Genomic DNA, 21,892 nt, shown 5'->3' with positions numbered 1-21,892 from the left:
TACTTCAAAAACACCTAGACTTAGGGGTCTTGAGGGCAGGCAACATCCATTTTTATCTTTATGTTCCATGACTTTGTAACTCACTGGGGCTTGTGGACACTTGCTAGAAAATGAGTAAATTATGTGGATATTGACAAACTGATTCCGAAGTTTATATGGAGAAGTAAAAGATCCAGAATAAGCAAGACAATATTGAAGGAGAAGAACAAAGTTGGAGGATTGACACTACCCAAATTCAAGACTTACTCTTAAGCTGCAGTAATCAAGACAGTATGGTATTGGGGAAAGAACAGACAAATAGATCAATGGAATGGAATAGACATCCCAGAAACAGACCCACATAAATATAGTCAACTGATCTTTGACAAAAGAGCAAAGGCAATACGATGGAACAAAGATAGTCTTTTCAACAAATGGTGCTGGAAAACCTAGACATCTACATGCAAAACAAACAAACAAACAAACAAAAATGTGGACACAAACCTTACACTCTTCATAAAAATTAACTCAAAATGGGCCACAGACCTAAACATAAAATGCAAAACTGTGAAACTCTTAGAATACAACATAGGAGAAAAATCTAGATGACCTTAGGTAAAGTGGTGACTTTTTTTTTTAATATATTTTTAAAAATTTATTTATTTTATTTATTTATTTTTGACTGTGTTAAGTCTTCGTTGCTGTGTGCGGGCTTTTTCTAGTTGCGGCGAGAGGGGGCTACTCTTCGCTGCGGTGCTTGGGCTTCTCATGTTGCAGAGCACGGGCTCTAGGTGTGCGGGCTTCAGTAGTTGTGGCGTGCGGGCTCAGTAGTTGTGGCTCACAGGCTTAGTTGCTCCACAGCACGTGGGATCTTCCTGGACCAGGGTTCAAACCCGTGTCCCCAGTGTTGGCAGGCGGATTCTTAACCACTGCACCATCAGGGAAGCCCAAGGTGGTGACTTTTTAGATATAACACCACAGGCATGGTCCATGAAAGAAATAATTGATAAACTGGACTTCATTACAATTAAAAATTTTTGCTATGTGCAAAACACTGTCAAGAAACGAGAGAAAAACCACATGCTGGGAGAAAATATTTGCAAAAGAATATCTGATAGAGGACTTTTATCCAAAATATACAAAGAACTCTTAAAGCTCAACAATAATAAAATGAACAACCAGATTAAAATTGGGCAAAAACCTGAACAAACAACTCACCAAAGAAGATATGTAGATGGCAGATAAGCATATAAAAAGATTTTCAACATAGTATGTCATTAGGGAATTAAAAATTAAAAAAAAAAAAAAAGACAGAGAGAGAGAGATACCACTCCACACTTATTAGAATGGCCAAACTCCTGAACACTGAGAACACCAAATGCTGGTGAGGATGTGGAGCAGCAGAAACTCTCATTTCTTGTTGGTAGGAATGCAAAATGGTACAGCCACTTTTGTAGACAATTTGGCAGAATCTTACAAAACTAAACACACTCTTACCATACAATCCAACAATCATACTCCTTATTTACCCAAAAAAGGTCAAAACTTATATCCACACAACAATTTGCATATGGATGATTATAGCAGCTTTATTTATGATCTCCAAAACTTAGAAGGAACCAAGATGTCCTTCAGCAGGTAAATGGATAAACTGTGGAACATTCAGATGTGGAATATTATTCAGTGGTAAAAATAAATGAGCTATCAAGCCATGAGAAGACATGGCGGAAACATAACTACATATTACTAAGTGAAAGAAGTCAATCTGAAAATAAAACATACTGTATAATTTCAACTATATGACATTATGGAAAAAGCAAAACTATGGAGACAGTGGTTGCCAGTGGGGAAGAGCGTAGAGAGGAATGAACAGGTGGAGCACAGAGGATTTTTAGAGCAATGAAACTATTCTGCATGATACTGTAATGGTGGATGCATGTCATTATATATTAGTCCAAATTTCTAGAATATGCAACACTAATATGTAATTTAAACTATGGATTTGGTTGATAATGATGTGTCAATATAGGGGTGATCAATTGTAACAAACATTCCACTCTGGTGAGGGATGTTGATGGTGGAGAAATTTGTGTGTGTGAGGGCAGTGGGTAGGGAATATGTGGGAACTCTCAGTATGTTCTACTCAATGTTGCTGTAAGCCTAAAACCTCTAAAAACTAAAGTTGATCTTTTAAAAAAATGAATGAATGAGCTCAAAACTTTGTCAGATATAATGGTGGACAGAGAAAAGGGGATAAGGCAAGTGGTCGTATCCTTGCCCTCTAAGCATTTGTAATGCACTTGCAAAGATCAGACAAAACGCCCATAAAAAGGATAGTATATAAAAATATGTGATCAAGTAAGGTAATTTCTTTGAAATTATTTTCTATATTAGCTCCCTAGGAGTAGAAATCTCAGCACTTAGCATATAGTAGGTCCTCAGTTGAAGTCTCCTAAAGTGAACAGAAGTTCTATGGTTAAATATTAACTCTTTAGAACTGACTTTACCTCTTTTAATGTAGGAGTCCAGCTGCCTGGCTTAGAATCCCAGTTCTGCCAGAGGCAACCCTGAGTTACCTTAAGCCTGTTGCTTAACCACTTCATGCTTTAGTTTCTCCATCTGCCATGGGAATGTTAATAGTACTTTCCTTATATGTGGACAGTGAGGATTTCCTGGAAGAATTTGGGTAAAGACCTTAGCACAGTGCCTGGCATCTATTGAGTTGGCCAAAAAGTTCTTTAGGGTTTTCCATAAGGTGTTACTGAAAAGCTTGAATGATCTTTTTGGCCAACCCAACAGTAGCAGCTCACAAACAGGGTTTCTGTGGTTATAATAGATTGTAGAAGTTTCTTCTGCACATTCATTGTTAGGGTAAAAGAGTAATCTGGTATAGTGCAGGAAACACTCACCAACAGGCATAACTTTTTTCACTGTGCTTCACTTTATTGCACTTCCCAGATAATTGTATTTTTCACTAGTTGAAAGTTTGTGGTAACCCTGCATTGAACAAGTCTATCAGCGGCATATTTCTACAGCCTTTGTTCACTTCATGTTTGTGTGTCACAGTTTGGTAATTCTCCCAATATTTCAAATTTTCATTATTATATTTGTTATGGTGATCTGTGATCAGTGACTTTTGGTATTACTATTATAATTGTTTTGGGGCACCACAAACTGTACCAATATAAGACGGTGAAGTTATTGGATAAATGCTTTGTGTGCTCTGACTGCTCCACCAACCAACTGATCCCCCCATCTCTCTCCCTCTCCTGGGCCTCTATTCCCTGAGACACAACAATATTGAAATTATCCCAGTTAATAACCTTACAGTGGCCTCTAAGTGTTCAACTGAAGGGAAGAATTGCACATCTCTCACTTTAAATCAAAAGCTAGAAATGATTAAGATAGACCAAAAACTAGGCCTCTTATTCCAAACAGTTAGCCAAGTTGTGAATGCAGAGGAAAAGTTCTTGAAGGAAATTAAATGCAGTACTCCAGTGAACACACAAATGATTTTAAAAAAGTGAACCAGCCTTATTGCTGATATGGAGAAAGTTTTAGTGCTCTGGATAGAAAATCAAACCAGCCATAACATTCTCTTAAGCCAAAGCCTGATCCAGAGCAAGGCCCTAACTCTCTTCCATTCTAGGAAGGCTGAGAGTAGTGAGGAAGCTGTGGACGAAAGATCTGAAGCTAGCAGAGGTTGGTTCATGAGGTTTAAGAAACCATCTTCATAACACAAAATTGCAAGGTGAATCATCAAGTGCTGATGTAGAAGCTGCAGCAAGTTATCCAGAAGATCTAGCTACAATAATTAATGAAGGTGGCTACACTGAACAACAAATTTTCATGTAGGGGAAACAGCCTTCTATTGAAAGAAGATGCCATCTACAACTTTCATAGCTACAGAGGAAAAGTCATTGCCTGGCTTAAAAGTTTCAAAGGACAGGCTGACTCTCTTGTTAGGGACTAATGCAGCTTGTAACTTGAAGTTGAAGCCAGTGTTCATTTACCATTCTGAAAATCCTAGGGCCCTTCAGAATTATGCTAAATCTACTCTGCTTGTGCTCTGCAAATGGAACAACAAAGCCTGGATGACAGCACATCTGTTTACAACATGATTTATGGAATATATTAAGCCCACTGTTGAGATCTACTGCTCAGGAAAAAAAAAAAAAAAGATTCCTTTTAAAATATTACTGCTCATTGACAATTCACCTGGTCACTCAAGAGTTTTGATAGACATGTGCAATGAGATTCATGTTGTTTTCATACCTGCTAACAGAACATCCATTCTGCAGCCCATGGATCAAGGAGTAATTTCAACTTTCAAGTTTTATTATTAAGAAACACACTTTATAAGGCTATAGCTGCCATAGTTAGTGATTCCTCTGTTGGATCTGGGCAAAGTAAATTGAAATCTTCTGGACAGGATTCACCATTCTAGATTCCATGAAGAACATTCATGATTTATGGGAAGAGGTCAAAATATCAGTACTAACAGGAGTTTTGAAGTTGATTCCAACCTTTGTGAACAACTTTGAGGGGTTCAAAACATCAGTAACTGCAGATGTGGTAGAAATAGAAAGAGAACTAGAATTAGTAGTGGAGCCTGAAAGATGTGACTAAATTGCTGCAATCTCATATAAAACTTTAACAGATGAGGAGCGGCTTCTTATGGATGAGCAAAGAAAGTGGTTTCTTGAGAGAGAATCTACTCCTGGTGAAGATGTTGTGAAGTTTATTCAAATGACAACAAAGGATTTAGAATATCACATAAACTTAGTTGGTAAAGCAGCAGAAGGGTTTGAGAAAATTGACTTCAATTTTGAAAGAAGTTCTGCTGTGGATAAAATGCTATCAAACAGCATCGCCTGCTACAGAGAAACCTTTCATGAAAGGAAGAGTCAATGCATGTGGCAAACTTCATTGTTGTCTTATTTTAAGAAATGGCCACAGCCAGCCCAGCCTTCAGCAGCCACCAGCCTGATCAGTCAACTGCCATCAACATCCAGGCAAGACTCTCCAGCAACAAAAAGCTTATGACTCATTGAAGGCCCAGATGATGGTTAGCATTTTTTAGCATCAAGTATTTTTTATTTAAGGTATGTAACTATTTTTCAGACATAAAGCTATTGCATACTTACTAGACTACAGTACAGTGTAAACATAACTTCTATATGCACTGAGAAACCAAAAAATTCATGTGACTCACTTTATTGCAATATTTGCTTTATTGCGGTGGTCTGGAACTGAATCAGCAATATTTCTGAGATATGTCTGTATATTATTTTTCTGATTATAAAAGTGATATAGTGCAGTGGTACCAAAGTATGACCCTTAGACAGCCAGCAGCAACATCACTTGACAGAAATGCAGATCCTCAGGCCCTACACTGCACCTACTGAATCAGAATGTCTGGGGGTGGGGCATAGGAATCAGTGTTTTAATGGGTTCTTCAGGTGATTCTGACGCACACCAGAGTTTGACCAGCATTGATAGAATGGGGTTCATTCTCATGAACATACACACACACACACACACACCTATTTAGCATATCCAAATTCAACCCTAAGTGCTAGACAATAAAAAATAAAATAAATATGTTAACTTATTTTCCTTTTCAAATTAGAATCCAGCCTCCATTTCCCTGGAGAAGGGGGGGGTGGGGTGAGGGGGGCGCGTAAGAAGGCAGAATGGCTCTCTAAATACAAAGGAAAACAAAATTACTTAATTTTTGACTTTTGAACATCCATGGGCCCAGATTCTGGTGATTTAAGAATGATTTAAGGAGTCCATCAACTGATAAATAGATACACAAAATATAGTATATTCATACAATGGAATTATTCAACTGTAAAAAGAAATGAAGTTCTGATACATAACATAACATAGATGAACCTTGAAGACCATTATGCTGAGTGAAAGAAGCCATTCACAAAAGACCACATATTGTATGATTCCATTTATATGAAATGTCCAGAATAGGTCAATCTATAGAGAAAGAAAATGGATTAGTGGTAGCCTAAGGCTGGGGTGTGTTTGGGGGAAATCGAGGGGTGACTGCTCATGAGTATAGAGTTTATTTTTGAGAGGAAAATATTCTAAAATTGATTGTTATGACTATTTCATTACTCTGTGAATATAATAAAAACCATTGAATTATACACTTTAAATGGTGAATTGTATGGTGTGTGAATTGTGTCCTTATAAAGGTATTACCAAAAAGAGTGATTTAAAGAAATTCAAGGCTAATTTTAACTAAATTCAGTTTTTGCCTGAACCTTGTCTTTAGAACTTAACTCCCTGCCCCTTGCCCAGTAACGCATGACTCCACCATATAAACTCATTGTAAAAGATCTAAATATGGATGCTATGTTAAAAATTCTCCACTACATCAACCATTACAGCATTTTAAAACATTGGATCATAAATGATTAGGGTTGAAAGAAGCTTCAAAAATGATCCAAACTAGTTGTTTGCAAACATTTTTTTTAAGATAGGGAACTCTTGTTCAACAGAATTCTTACAAAACCCTGAAAGAAAGGCAAATATTGTAAAAATGGAACTGTTTTGGTGGAGCAAGAGGGGCAGTCTCCACATCTTCCTCCTTTGTCACCTCTGAGGAAAGATCCAAGGAGCAAAGTTTGAAAGCAATAGATTTAGACCACCCCCCTCTGTGTTCAGATAAGAACACCAGCAATTGGAGTGGGGCATGACCCAAGGGCACACAAGGAAGCTTCTTGGTTCTGATTCTCAGCCAGTTTTGCATCTTACATACATGGCTGCTGTCTCCACCACCTGGAAACAACTTTACAACCATGTCTTATGTGTGTATGCACAGGTGGCCTCGGGTGGTTTTGTGTCTATGTTGAAGACCAAAAAGTTGGTTCAGTCAATTCCACCAAACCACTGGTTGATTCAGTAAAGAAATATGAGGTAGGGTGTTGAAAAATCTTTCTGACCCTTTGTTTTGATTTTGGCATTGGGTAGACTAAACAATCAGTTGACCACCTGAAAGGTTGCTTCTCTGCAATATTAAGACATACCCCCAAAGTATAGGTTCAACTCACAGGGCTGTGGTGAGTATCAAATGAAAGAGTGAACATAAGAGGGCATTTTATAAATATACGGATTCTGTATTTTTCAGAGGAAAAACTTGTGGCCATGAGATGGGGAAGATTGGGTCAAGGTAAAGGCAAGAATTAAATTCTGACCTCCTGATTACCGGTCCAGATGTTTGTCCTTCCACACCACCTATATCAGCAAAGATTTAATCTTGACCAGGGTCAAAAAACCGTAGCTGCTTTCCAAGTTATGGCAGCCAACACAGTAGGAAACTGTAGAGAAGAGGCAGCTTATTCATTTCTTGCCCCTAACCCCAACCTCAGTCAATCACCAAGAATTTCCCTTCTCTCTTCAAAAAGTAAAGAACTCTGGCTAGAGTCCTTTCTCCTTAGTCACAGAGACCCCCCACAACAGCATTCTACAAACTGGGGCTCAGTAATCTCTTGTATGATTTTTCAACTTTCTTTTCATATGCTTAAAATGTAGGGGATATAGGTTGGTGTATCATCAATGAGTGGGTGGACATAATCTAGAAAAAGGAGAATAAATAATGAAATGTGGATTTAAAGATTAGATCGAGCAGTTTCTTCTCCAACAGTGATTATAAATTAGGTGGAAATATGGTATACAGATGCTCTTAGGGTCTTCTGCCTTCAAGATGGTTTTTGTGAAAATGTATCTTTCAGAACACTGCAATAACATTTTCTACGGTGATGGAAATGTTCTATATCTGTGCTTTGGTCACTAGCCACATGTGGCTATTGAACACTTGAAATATGGCTAGAATGACTGAAGGGTTAAATTTTTAAATTTACTTAATTTATATTTAGAAGGCCACATATGGCTATTAATTACATTAGTGGACAGTACAGTTCTAAAACAAGGTGCTAATATATCTAAGTTTAGAGCTACAGATGTTTAATATTTACCTACTCCATATTGTTAAAAAGGAAAATAGTAATAAAAAGCAGATTATCAAAAAGTGTTTGATCCTACACTTATGTTATTTTAAAATGTGTCTATGGGTAGAAATAATATACTCAAAATATTAGTAATATGTATCTCTGGGAATGGAATTACAGTTGTTATTGTTTTTGCTTTTCTGCATTTTTTATTTTCTCTGAAATAGACAATTTGCTACAAAATTTTTTGAGTGGTTGTTTCTGTATCTGGTCACAAACTCTACCCCTACCCCAAAGTGCAATATTCGCATAAAGTAAGTATTTATTGTATTTAATTGAAACAGTATCATGTAATTGAGTTTTTTTCCCATGACCAGAAATGTACACAAACTTGCACAGCAGTAGGAAGACAGAGAAACACAGGGATCTGGAAATGTCTCATGCAGACATAAGGAAGAATGGATGCAGAGAGCCCACAACCCTTCAGTTGCTGGGTGGGTGCCCTGGAGAGCCACCAGGACCCCAAGGGCTTAGGTACCTAAGCACAGCCCATGATTCCAAGAAGACTTCTTAACTCAGAGGTGAGTCGTGGCCTTGGTAGAGTGGGTCCTGAACCTGGGACTAAGCCAGTGAGAAGGCCAGACTTAGCACACCCTCTAATAACAGACACAGACCCAAGTGGAGGCCAAAACAAATGCGTTGCATCATCTTGAGTTATTATCTTCTATCATAGCCTCTATCCCTTAGGGATAAAATTTGAGTGCGGGTGGAAAAAGGGGGAGGAGAGAGGAAGAAGGCAGTAAAAAATGTTCTGCTGCAGACAGATCATTCCTTTGGGATCAGATAGTCATTGAAAATCAATGCTGAAAGGGACCTGGAGAAATCATTGCATCCATCTCCTGCCTCTATGGCTGGAATCCACTAGGTAGGTGCAAAGCTATTCTGTGTTTCAAGCCCTACAGAGACAATGATAGGGATGGGATATGATTTCTTATGTTGAATCTAAGTATCCCCAGGTGATAGTTTATGATACCTGTGTATTGTTTGTTAGAGATCCATCATTCTATTCTGTGTATATTCAAGTCCATCTTCACTCAATTTGCTACACACAGTGAATATCTATTCACTTTAGGTATGTGTTATTAAGGTGCCACTCTAGAGATTATTTCTTTCATTTTTTTTCGGGTGAAGAAACCAAGATAAAGGGGAAAAGGGAGAAATTCAAGCTATCAGTGACATAAATTATATTGTAGGCAACTTTTCATTAAGTACATCTTGATGATGGAGTGAAAAACAGAACCTAACTTTCTTTATCCCTAGATTCTTTACAAATGTATAACCAAAGTCCTACCTGACAACAAAAGAAGATTGGAATGATTCTTCCTGTGTCTCAAGATTTCCCTTTCTCATAACTGACCCCAAATTATAGAAACTACTGAGATATTTCCTCACTAAGAGTTAGGGAACTTTCTCATGGATTTGTACTTCTCTCCTATATTTGGCCATTTTCTCCCCTGATCAAACCAAGAAATCTTCATGAGAAGGAAAAAACCCACAAAGATTTTCATTTCACATCCCCCATTTGAAATCTGGTGAATTTTTCTCATACTAAACTGATTTAAATTCAAGGACTAGAATTTCACTAATGCAGATAAGAGAAAAGAGACAAAGGTGAAATTGAATCAGGATAACCTAATCAGCATCCAAGAATAAAGAATGGGATCATTCACACACGTCCTCTCAGGACCCCACCTGCTATATTTATTAAATCCCGTTGCTCTGACCAGGGCAATATCCTATTCTATCTATACTGTTATACCCCACTGATCATTCTTGGGAGCAAAGAGGGTTGAGGTTCTGGGACTGCAGCTGGGCTAGGTAAAGTGCATTTGGGATGGAGAAAGGAACAAGGCAGGATATATCTCAGTACTAAGAAAAGGTGATTAGGGGGAGAGAAAAAGCCACATGAACTGCCTAGGCTAAGGTGAGGCTAGAGACGTACTAACCAGGCTGGAGTCTATGTTCTATATTGGATTATAGCATCGGGAAAGGAAACCCTTGGATACTAGTCTGAAAAATCTTGACTCAATGTAATAGGCAATCAGTGGAAACTTTGGGATAAAGGGATAATATAGCAAAAATTGTGTTTGAGGAATACTAACGTGTCAAGAGTGTGCAGGCTTAATTTGCAGAAGAGAAGAGAGATTGCAAGCAGAGACTTTAGTAGGAGTATATTGAAAGAATCCTGGCTTGAGGCAGTGAGAGCTGGGAGAGGTGGCTGGCAATGGGGATAATAATAGAAGTAATAATATAGCTCAGATTTACTGAGTGCTTACTATGTGCTAACTATTGTGCCAAGGGTTCTATTTACATGATCACATTTCATTACAACATCACGATGAAATAGGTACTATTATTGTTCTTATTTTCAAGTGTGGAAACTGAGGCTTTTAGCTGCTAAGTAAAAGCATATGTAGCAGGTGCATTTCAGAGGTGAATCCAAAGGATTTGGTGAGCAGGCAGTGTGAAGGAAGGAAACAGAAATTTGAAGAGCCAGAGTCTCTCGGGGCATATCTATTGGTGTCAGCAATAGGAAAAGAGAAGCTTTGCAGGGTGGAGTAGTTTTTGTTAGAGGGGAAAGCAAGGAGTCTTTTTGCCCCATATGAACTTCCCATATTGTTCACATTTTCAAACCCTTTTGTTCTAAGTTCCCAGAACATTTTCTCAATAGGATCTCATTCCTTCCAACATTTCTGTAGTTTGGTAAACAGACTTGGTTGAGCTGCCTTACAGAGAAAACTGGGATCCAGCAACACTGCACCAACACCAGCTTGTGAAGAGTAACCAGAGACAAGGTTCTTTCCTTTTTCCTATGTGGGCGTGGGGTCACCAGCGACCTTCTGGTCACCCATGAGACTGGTTGAAGACCCTGGTGTTCCTTACCTCTTTGTTCCACCCACACTCTCTCAACCGCTCCAGGCTCCTGAACCTGGGGGGACAAAGCGGACTTCATTTTTCTACAAGGGAACCTTGTCATTCACCTCATTTAGATTTCCTCAGGTATGGAAGAGGGGTACATTTGTGGGAAGACAAGAGCAGTAAAAATGTCTCTGTGAAGGATGGGACTTCCGAGAGTGTCCGGGAGCAGGCATCTGCCCAAGGGCACTGGGAGGAGGGGCGAGCAGTTCTGACGTCAAAGAACCTCCAGGGTCCTGACACAGAATGAGATCATGTCTTTTCCTGAAGGAGAAAAGCCCCCCTTGTCCCGAGGGTCTTGTGTAACTCAGGTCACTAGGAGGTTAACCATAGATGAAAGTTCTGTGCTAACATTGAGAATCTTCTCCCTGTTAGGTTTGCCTTAGAACACGTGTGTGTATGTGTGTGTGTGTGTGTGTGTGTCTCACACACATATGTTCATATATGCACGCTTTCTCTGGGTAGAACTTAAATGTGATTACTCTTATCCTTACTTTCTCTCTTTCTTCTATAGTTCTTCTGTTCAACAACCATCCTCTTCCCCTTCCTCTCTTTACCCCAGCAAGTTAGAGAACTTTAAATCGCATGATTTCCATGAGAGAAATGAGGGAAGATAATATTTATATTCCCCTCTTCCCACTAAACCCATCATAGTAAGTCAATCACCCCATAATCAAGTTAAATAGCCAGCTAAGGGAGGCACAAGACTCTTCATAACGGTCTGAAGTGTGGGATTCAAGCTTATTGAATGAAATCCCAAAGAACCTCAATTATGGTGTCCTTATCAGGCCTTACAGGTGCTCATCAAGACCCCCATATCATCTCCAGGTCTGCAGGTAGGACCTCTGATAATCTCTCTTCTACTAGGGGATCTTGAAGAAAAGAGTCAAATCTCTAGCTTTTCAGACTTCCCAGAGCTCCCTTTTTCTTTCCATATCAGAGGACAGGATTCCCCTTGCTTTAAGATCTACATAATTGCCTGATCATGTAATTTCACTTTGTCCACAACATCTACACCCTCTTAGATAAAAAGTAGCTTTATACCATTAACATATGAGTAGAGCAAGTGATACCTGACCATTTTGACCCTAACATAAATTGTTTTTATGGAATATGTCAAGAAACCAATTCAGTTAATCAGTCAAGAAGTTAGCATTCTCCCTGACTAGAACGAAGTCTCCAGAAGGTCAAGGACTTCATATACTGTGTTCCTCATCTCCCCATCCATAAGACCCAGAGCAGTATGGGCACATTCCTAGTGGTTTATAGTCACTTAATTATCCCCCTCGTTAGAATCTCTTGGCCATATCAGTGTTGAAAAACACCCAGCCTGAAGGGTGATGCATGGAATAAAATCATCTTTTCTCGTTTTGTTGGCTTAAGAGGCAGGTTTTGGTGTACTAACTCTTCTCCTCAAGATTTACAGGTCTTCTAACTGAATTTTTTGTTGGGCAGAGGAGTTTATTCATTAGCTCTGCCTGCACAATGGTTTAATTGTTGAAGGACACAGTGGTGACGTATTTAGGACGAAGGGCACTGCATTAGTTTCCTAGGGTTGCTGTGACAAAGCACTATAGACTGGGTGGCTTAAAACATAGAAGTTTATTCTCTCATAGTTCTGGAGGCCAGAAGTCTAAAACCAAGGTGTCAGCAAGGCCATGCTCCCTCTAAGACTCTGGGTAGAATCCCCTCTTGCCTTCTGGTGGTTGCCATTGATCCTTGGCGTTCCTTGGCTGCATCTGTCATCACGTGGTATCTTCCCTGTGTCTCTGTCTTCTTAAAAGGAAACAAATTATATTAGAGCCCATGATAAAGATTTCATCTTAACCTGGTTTTATCTGCAAATTCCCATTTCCATATAATGTCACATCCACAGGTAGTAGAGTTTAAGACTTGATCGTATTTTTTGGAGGGGACTCAATTCAACCCATACCAGGCACTCTGTCTCCCTTTTGTCACATGCCAACTCACTTGCAAGTGAGCACACAGCCATGCATGATCAAGCCTTTCCTGCTTCAGAGGTGATGCTAAGAGGGTGGGCTTGACCAAGAGTCCTGAGAGTGGTTTCTGACTGTGCTGATTAGCCATCTAACCATGAGTGGGTCACATATTACTCCCACTTTGGAACAGACAGGGAAACTGAGACCTTGGGAGTTTATCCAGCTGGCCAGACTCACATTGAAGTTGTGAGGATGGAGTGAAACACACCTGTAAAAATAAATTGTAAAGGGTGGGAAGCTATACAAAGTGAGGGGAGATCCTCCTTCTCCAGGTTGTTTTGGCCTTTGGGGTGAGATGAAGGTGCCTATTCAAGAGGGTGGAGCTAGGAATGTCAGGATTTTCCCAGTGACAGATTGCTTTACCTTTTTCCAGTTTCTTCCAGAATCCAGAGCTCTTCCATAAAATCCCAGACATGCTTTTCCTGAAACCCTTGTTTTCTTAATCATTATTTCTGGCTGGATTTCCAAGAATATTCTACCTACATGCCTTAGATATATGGACATGGAACTTAGAAGGGCTTTTAACCCCATCTCTAGGAGATCCATCTAAGTCAGAATGAGGTTGTAATTCAGGCCCAAGAAAGACTCAAGCCCAATCTTAGAACCTTAGAGCAGTTCAGAGTTCAATAGTATGGAATAGAGATGAACCCCTCTTGTCCACCCTCATTTGCCATCCCTTTTTGCACCTGTCACACTGCACCTGGAGAGATTTTCTTAAATGCAAATCTGATCATGTAACTCCTTCTCACAAGTCATCAATGGATCCCTGTAACTTACTAGGTAAAATACACATCCTTGTCATGACTTACGGGTCCTCCACAGCCTAGCCTCTCTCTGCCCCCAAGCCACATCTCTCCCCACACACTTTCTTCTTATCCATGAAGACCTATTTGCAGTTTTCCAAATATCCCAAGATCTCTCAGCACTCCTTTCCATTTTATAGTCTCATCTTTCAGTTAGAAAGAAAACAAACAAAACATAAAAATGCTTTACCTACAGGAATGGACCATGGTCCTATTTAACCTGGAGAGCCTGTGAATGTAAAGGTTAATTTTTGATTCTTCATTATTTTCAATCCCATTTCCCACATTCTGCCTCCACAAGAAGGAGACAGATTCTGTGAACTTCCAGGGATCCTGCTTCCTGTGGCTTTGGCTGTGCTGTTGTTGCTGTTGTCAGACATCCATTAGATTGGAGTCCAGATTATGTGGAACTAGGAGTATGGAGTGAGTGCACGTCCCTGTGTGAACACCCACACAGGTACAATAAATCATGATAAGTGACATCAGCAGCCCCAATCTGAATTATCCATGCTCATGGAGGAGGCTCCAGCTCTCATATTCCCTTCCTTCCCTCCTCTCTCTATTCATTCCGTCTCCTCCTCCTCCTCCCCACCACAGCCTCACTTCAGACCTCATAATATCACAGCTGGACCATTGCAAAAGTCTCCTCCAGGCCTTTCCTGAGTGCTCTGAAATTACCTCTCCTCTTAGGGCAGCACTTTTTCCTTTCTTTCTTTCTTTCTTTTTTTTTCCCCCCTCCACCTCTTTAAGTCCTCCTGCTCTTTGGAAATTCCTGTTTCTTTTGCAACTTTTCCACCAGCCCCACCACCATTCAGATTTAAATAACAAACAAACAACAACAAAACAAAACACTGTAGAGAGGGGCAAGTAGCCAATATATCTTTCCCATACCCTTATCCTTAGTCAGTTCCTCAAGATATCAACTAACCACTGTAATGACACCCCCTCACACACACACCAAAAAAAAAATTCCCTGTTTGAGTCCCAGCCCCAGGCCTATGCCTTTCCTCAGATAGGAGTCCAGGCATCCAAATCTCTCTACCACGGTCTATACCTGGCTATATCCAGACCCAGTTGTTTACTCTATTAAACAGACAGGGACAAACACCTTTGATTTACCTAAAGCACAAACACACACTGAAGACATTTCTATACCTCTCCCTTAAATCAGTCAGAATTAACAAGGTGTGAGCAAGCAGGCTAACCTTACCCAGAACCTCAGGGTAGATAGTGCAGTCAGGAAATAACTAGTGTGTATCTTAATCCTAAACCTTTGATTAGTGAATCACCCTTGGATCCTCATTCTCTCACGCTTTGGTGTGAAGACTTTGGCTGTGACTCAACCTGGGAGAGGGTGGGGATGCCCAGAGACAGAGATACCAACCAAGTCTGCCACCAAGGTGGTGCCACCAAATAGCACAAACTCGACTTCCCACTAACTTGTACCCTGAGAAATGCAATTTTCACTCTGAGACATGAGACACACAGCTCAGAAAGACTCACAGGTCTCAGGTGAGATGCCAACAATAAGGAAAATAAAAAAGAAATAAAGAAATAAAAACTCCTGATCCTACAAAGCATTTGCCTGATAGAAGCAAACTGAAAACTCGACAAGTCTCCATGAATTAAGCAGGGCACATAAATATACCCCTTTTTTAAAAAAAAAAAACAGAAAAAACCACAAAGAGAAACAACAACGACAAGGAAAATCAAATGTATACACTTTTGTTTTGTAGGATTAAATGGAAGGATAAAGCATGAAATAGGAATGTAGACATTAGTTATGTTCTACTACCTACATAAGTGATTTGTTGCAAGTCTTTTAACCTCTCTGAGCCTTCCTTTGATCACTGATATGCAACCCTAATAAACTCAGAGAACCATGTGACTCAGGCTCAGAGAAGTGTCAGATTTAAGAAGCAACATTCCAAAATCAAAAGTAATAAAGATGAAATTTCATTTATTATTCATGACTCTCTGAAGACATTAAAGGAGATGAAAATACATGGTTTTCAGAAACACATTCAAATTCTCTTTCCTCTCTAACCTACTTTCTTAACATAGCTTCTCTGGCTCTGGTCTCAAGGGGGAAAATAAAAAGCTTCCTCTTTCACTCCCTACTCATAAAGCTTTCTGTCATTTTCATCCTCCCTTCCCACCTCTGAGTACTGTAATATCTAGATCAATTTATCTCTTCTTCCAGCAAAAAGATCTTCCCTCTTGTAAGAGCATAGGAGGTGGAAATTTGACTAGCGTATACAGAATTCTTTTTTGTGAGGTTGGATAAAGAATGGGTCTGCAAACAATCCTAAATTATTGATTTTTAACCTTGTGTCATTAATTTTTGTCCCATAACATTAAATATGAGACCTCTAAATTCTGCTTGCTTGTGTTACACATTTGTTATTTAGATCAAAAAAGATATTGCTTTGGAAAACCATAAATCACATATAGTACTTTTACGTGAATCAGTTCTAAAATGTCTGGCACCATTTCCCTTTCCTGGGTGCCAAAGAAGGCAAAAATATAGAGGATAGGAAGAATTTCTCCTTAAAATAACATGTAAATGATTATTCCTCTGAAATTGTTAAGCATATCCCTCTACTGTTTACTATGTCTTTATCTTACTTTTCCAGTTTTAGCACTCCTAAGGATAAGGTTTTGTTTTGGTAATATTGTGTCTCTGTCAGTGGGAGCCTCCATTAATTAATTAAATAATTTATTCTATTAATGAATATTTATCAATGAAGTTGTGATTCCCTCCCTTAAAAAAAAAAAACTCCCATAAGTCAGGTTCTGGGTGTTAAATAACTCATAGCTCTTTCCCTCAAGGAGGGAATCTAGTGAGTGGGGTGAGAATGTAAGCAGACCTTTTAAGTCATTGATTCCTGATGGAACAAAGTCAAGGAAAGGGTTGGAGATTGAGAGACCAGCCTACTGATGAAGCAGTTGTTGTCACTAACGCCTAACTCAGATCCTAGTTCTCCTGTGGGCTAACCCAGAGAGAGACCAGCAGCTGTCATGCACTCTGTCGTTTGGCCATGCTTTGGCTATGTATATCCCCCCTCCCTTTTTTTAATCCTACAAGAGAGACTGATAAACACAGGCCACATTTTCCCAGCTTCCCTTGCAGTTAGTTAGAGGTGTCCATGGAACCCAGTCATAGCCAGTGGGCAAGTCTGTTGAGGAACTTTGGGAAAGTTTTCCTTTCCTGGTAAGAGAAAAGAGAAATAGAAGAAGGAAAAAAACTAAAAAGTTTCTACACAGCAAAGGAAACAGTCAGCAAAATGAGAAGTCAACCTTTGGAAAGGGAGAAAATATCTGCAGACTCTATATCTGATGAGGGGTTAATGTCCAAAATATATAAGAAACTCTTACCACTCAATACCAAAAAACCCCACAAATAACTGATTTTAAAAAGTGGACATAGACATTGAATAGACATTTCTCCAAAGAAGACATACAGTCAACTAGTATATAAACAGGTGCTCAACATCACTAATCATCAGGGAGATGCAAATCAAAGCCACAATGAGATATCACCTCATACCTATAAGGACGGTTATTATCAAAAAAACAAAAGATAACAAGTGTTGACAAGAATGTGGAAAAATTAGAACCCTTGTACACTATTTGTGGGAATGCAATTGTGCAATCACTATGGAAAATAGTACGGAGGTGCCTCAAGAAATTAAAATTAGAAGTACCATATGACCCAGCAATCTTATTTCTGGGTATATATCCAAAAGAATTGAAGTCAGCATCACAAGGAGATGTCTGCACTGCCATATTCATGGAAGCATTGTTCACAATAGTCAGGATATGGAAACAACTTAACTGTCCATCAGTGAATGAACGGATAAAGAAAATGTGGAATATACAGACAATGAAATATTACTCAACCTTAAAAAAAAAAAGAAATCCTGCCATCTGTGACAACATAGATGAATCTGGAGGACATTATGCTAAATGAAATAAGTGGTCCCAGAAGGACAAATGCTGCATGATCCCACTTATATGAGGAATCTGAAATAGTCAAACTCATAGAAGCAGAGAGTAGAACGGTGGTTGCCAGGGACTGGAGGAAGCGGAATGGGGAGTTGTTTGATGAATATAAAGTTTCAGTTATGCTAGACGAATACGCTCTACAGATCTGCTGTGACTATACTTAACAATACTGTATTATACACCAGAAATTTTGTTAAGAGGGTAGATCTCATGTTAAGTGTTTAATAAAAAAAGAAGAAGAAAATCCCAGTTCTGTACCCCTTTCTTTTATTTCTGACCTTTAAGGGCATGATATTCAATTATGCAATGTCCATCTTGCAACCATCAGGTGGCAAGTTGGAGAATTAAGTCAAATGAGCCCTGGTCCTTGGTGACACTGTTGAGCTACCAAGTCAACCTGGAGAACATCTATCTCAAAAGTAAACAATAACTGTCCATCCTTTAGGCTACTGTTGATGTGTTTATTATTGTTGCTACTTGCAGCTGAATATTCCTCATAAAATATGCAGCTTGTCAGAGCTAGGAGAGACCATAGTGTTTTCGGTTTTTTTTTTTTTTTGGTTTATCATTTCTTAATTAGTAGTCTACAGTTTACCAAAACAAATATTTATTTCCTTCAGTTTTGCTCTCTGCTACTCTGCAACAGTGCAGAAACTCTCTCTTCTTTCTCTCTCACTTCTTGGGTTTGTAATGGAGAATTTAAAAGGTTTACCAGGTCTGGAATATAGATGGGTATGACGCAGCACTAATAATTCTTCTGAAAAGATTTACCCTAAATCAAAAAGTAAGGTGTTTTTATACAATTAAAAGAAAAAAATATTTGGAGAGTCTTATTCTAGGTTTTAAGCAAACATGCAAACTTCTCAGTTTATGTAGCAAGAACCACATTCTTCCCGGTTTCACCGACCTTTGGCAACACTGCCCTTAGGACCACAGAGCCTGCTTACTGGGGAAGAAACCTACAAAGAGAAGATAGGCTCATAAAGGGCAGGCAGAGAGAAGAAAATGAGTATTTTGCAGGGCTTTGTAAAAAAGGTGAAAAACCATGGATAATTTCCTTTAAAAATGCACACACACTCAAAATTTTGCATACAAATTCTGAGAATTTTTTGTCTTCTGGAGGATTATCCATGAATCCAAGTTTAATATCCTCTGCCAAAGTCATACCAGGGACTCTGAAGAAGAAAAAGCAGTTTGGTAGAAATATTCATTAGAAGGGGGAACATCTTCTACAAATGGGAATGTGAGTCACTCTACAAAGGACAGAAGGAGAGGACCAGTCAGAGTGGCATCGGGGATGGCAGTGAATGGACTTGACTAGATTCAGGGGGTGGGGCATTGGCATCATTTAGAGTCAGGACAGCTGGATTGGGGGTGTGGTAGAAGCTTGGTGAGGGCCCTGAAGCATACACTTATACGGCAATATCAAGCAGGTCCCACAGGGCCATCAAATAACTCTTATTAGTGCAACTCTTATGAGAGAATAAGCACAATTGTGGGAGTGTGGGGATACGGGCAATCTGGAGAGAGTGTAAAACCTGGTTCCTCATGATTGTTGAGTTGATGTTCCAGAGTTTTCTATATTTTCAAGGGAAGCTAAAATTCTGGATTTTTATGTAAATGTGTCATGGTTTTTTAAATAGTATCTCAATTTTTATACTCGGCAGACAAGTAAAATCAGATATGCCTGCGGGGTACAGCCCATAGGCCTCCATGTTGAAACTTCCTAATTGAATGCATGCAGCATTGGGTAATAATTTCAGATGTCTGAACAGAGAGCCTAAAGATCAGTGATGGAGAGGAAACCAGTTGAGAGCATCAATTCAGGAGAACTTGAGTTCAATACAGCCAGCAGCTGCTGATGAGCTGTGTGATCTCAAAAATATCTCTTAACTTATTTCCTCATCTACACATGATGAGATGGGAGCAGACGACCTCCAAGGCTCCTCCTGCCACCAGCTCCGATATTCTGAGGCCGTCCGTGGCCGACCTGGTCAATGGAATGCACAGACGTGCTGCTTGACCATTGAGAAGGCACACCCAGCTGATCCCTGAGGCTCTCAGCACCTCATTTCCTGTTATGGTCCAAGGACCCTCAGCACATCAGCCAAGTGGATCTCAGTCTGCATTTTCTCAGGGGCCTGGGGAGGAATGGCATGTCTTTGGACTAAGATCACAAATAGCAGTTGCCTCACCTGTTTTGTGAGTCTGGGGAGGATCCCAGCACTGATGGGTATCAGTCACTCTGAGCATGTCTCAAACATGATAAAGTCTGCACCTGTAATTATCAGCAAAACTAAAGTGGAAAAGAGCTACTCCCTCTATTAGCTAATACAGCACAGGTGCCCAGCATAGTAGAGGTGAATGACACCTACTGTCCACAGAGACGTCCCCTCCCAGACAACAGTCTGTAGGCTCAAATGGTGGGAGTGCCGAAAGAAGACACCAGGTTGATAACAGTATGAACAGAATGAAATCACAGAGAGCATTCTGCTCTTCAGAAAACTAAGGTCACATAACTAGCCAAACTCAAGCAGCTAGGCAGAAACAAAGCCAGGACCACTCACAACAACTCCAGAAGCCAGAATTAAGATCAAAGGATAAATAGTAAAAGAATAGTCAGGAGAATGTATCCAACCTCTAATGCAAGTTAAAAATAAGAAATGCATACCCGCAATCAGAAAAGTATCATTGAAATATGAACATGCGCTTTCAGAGTGAGTCTTTGTTGGAGAAAACACTTGTTTATATGCTCATATAAGTATCAGTATGCTTACTAAAATTCACTTGACAAGTCATGGCCACAACATGTTTGTGAAAACATTTAATTTTTGTTTGAATCATATTTTGAGTTAATAAAAATTTCATTACATGAAAAATTCAATCCATAGCACCTTGCATTGCCCCATAACTCATTCACCACACTTGAAACATCCATTTTCAATGTTTGGCTTCCTCCCTGGGCTAGAGATTTCATGAGGACAAGCAATTGTGTTTATCTTATTTGCTGCTCTAGCCTCAGTGCTAAGCCCAGCACCTAGTCTATGGTATGTGCTTCATAATTATGTGATGAATGAGTGAAGGAAGGAAGGAAGGAAGGAAGGAAGGAAGGAAGGAAGGAAGGAAGGAAGGAAGGAAGGAAGGAAGGAAGGAAGGAAGGAAGAGTTCTCCTGACTCCCCATCCAGAGCTCCATGCTGCTAGATAAACTTACTCTCTTAAGGACCGAAACAATTAGGGATTCAAAAAGCTGTTTCTTCCCCCCTTGTGTCTCAACTGTATAATATTTCAATTGTTTTTGAAAGCTATGGCTCCAGTCTTGCACTCTACAGCCTTACTTGCTATCTGATTCCAGGACTGGAAGAGATTCAGGGTCTCCCTTCCTCTATTTAGACCTCAGCTGAATCACCATTCAGTTACATTCTTCAATTCAACATTTACTGAATGCCTGCTATGTGCAAGACAATTTTTTCTTCAGTACCCAAATTAGGGTTAATATTCGGTTCAGTGATCTTTTTTCAGCCCCAGAGTACCTATCTTATAAATGGATGTTTAATGAATACTTTTTACTTCTACACCAGTTTGGTTCTTGGCATGTGGTCTGTCTAGAAAGCCCAAATTGCACCTTCACCACAGCTGCTTGGCAATTTCAGTCCATTTTCTGACCCAAATCAGTGTGACTAGAGATGGATCAGTAACCATTCATGTATAACGTGGCTCTAACAGGAGCTCAAATATGCTTCCCCTCCAAATCATTAACTCCTGTGAGATGGAGAGACCAGCTGTCCTTCTATACATTTCACTGTTGTCTTTCCATGACGATGACTCTGTACAACAACAAAGTAGCCAGAGCTCCTGCTTCCTAACTCCTGCTTTTGAGCCTGTTCTCCAAGACCATAATGGTTCTGGGCTGCATGGGACCCTGGGTATAAGTGGGTAAGAAGAGGCTTAGTCACTGCACCAGCACTGCAAGGGTTCATGTAATGGGGGATCCACTGGCCAGAAGGACTCTGGGAATCTGATGGCCAAGTCTTTTGTTATGAGCTGAATATTTGTGTCCCTGCCACCCAGATTTATATGTTGAAGCCTTAACTCCTAATGTAATGGTATTTGGAGGTGTGGCCTTTGGGAGGTACTTAGATTTGGATTAAGTCTTGA

This window comes from Eubalaena glacialis, chromosome 1 (assembly GCF_028564815.1).
Source record: "Eubalaena glacialis isolate mEubGla1 chromosome 1, mEubGla1.1.hap2.+ XY, whole genome shotgun sequence".
NCBI lineage: Eukaryota > Metazoa > Chordata > Mammalia > Artiodactyla > Balaenidae > Eubalaena > Eubalaena glacialis.
Note: the sequence above shows the minus strand (reverse complement) of the source record.